Source organism: Lytechinus variegatus, chromosome 12 (assembly GCF_018143015.1).
Source record: "Lytechinus variegatus isolate NC3 chromosome 12, Lvar_3.0, whole genome shotgun sequence".
Taxonomy (NCBI): domain Eukaryota; kingdom Metazoa; phylum Echinodermata; class Echinoidea; order Temnopleuroida; family Toxopneustidae; genus Lytechinus; species Lytechinus variegatus.
In genome coordinates, this window is record NC_054751.1 from 29,893,598 (window position 1) to 29,894,180 (window position 583).

Sequence of the window (583 nt, forward strand, 5' to 3'; positions counted from 1 at the left end):
AGTAACAATTAATGCTTTATTAAACTTTCAGTTTCAGACTCATGTGAAATGAAATAAAAAAGGAAACCTCCTTATAAAGAAAGCGACACCTACGAATAAGTCTTTTATTCCTGGATAGATGATTAGCGAAAATCATTCTGGAACATTCTTCACTGCATAATTGTTGTTTTTAAATACATTTTGATAATGCAGTTTCGAGATAGACCTTTTTTCCGTGGCAAAACTATCATGGACATAAACAAAAATATGCCTGCATGTACATGTGTGATCATTCTTAAACACATAACCACCGGGAATTTTTATGTTGGAAATCCTTGATATAATCATGGTATAAACATATCTGATGTTTAAATATTGCATAAAAGAAAATAATAAGTGCAGCACAATCTATTAAGAAATGTTTGAAAAAAACGTTACCTACGAATACGTTTAAACAATGAAAGGTATTGGCAGTCTACAGAAGCCATGATTAATACTTATGATGATTTGTGTTTAATAGGTAATGTTTGTTATAAGGTATATTTTACATGATGTATTGTGCTAGTTACTTTGTTTTGTTTTTGTTAAATGTACATATAATATT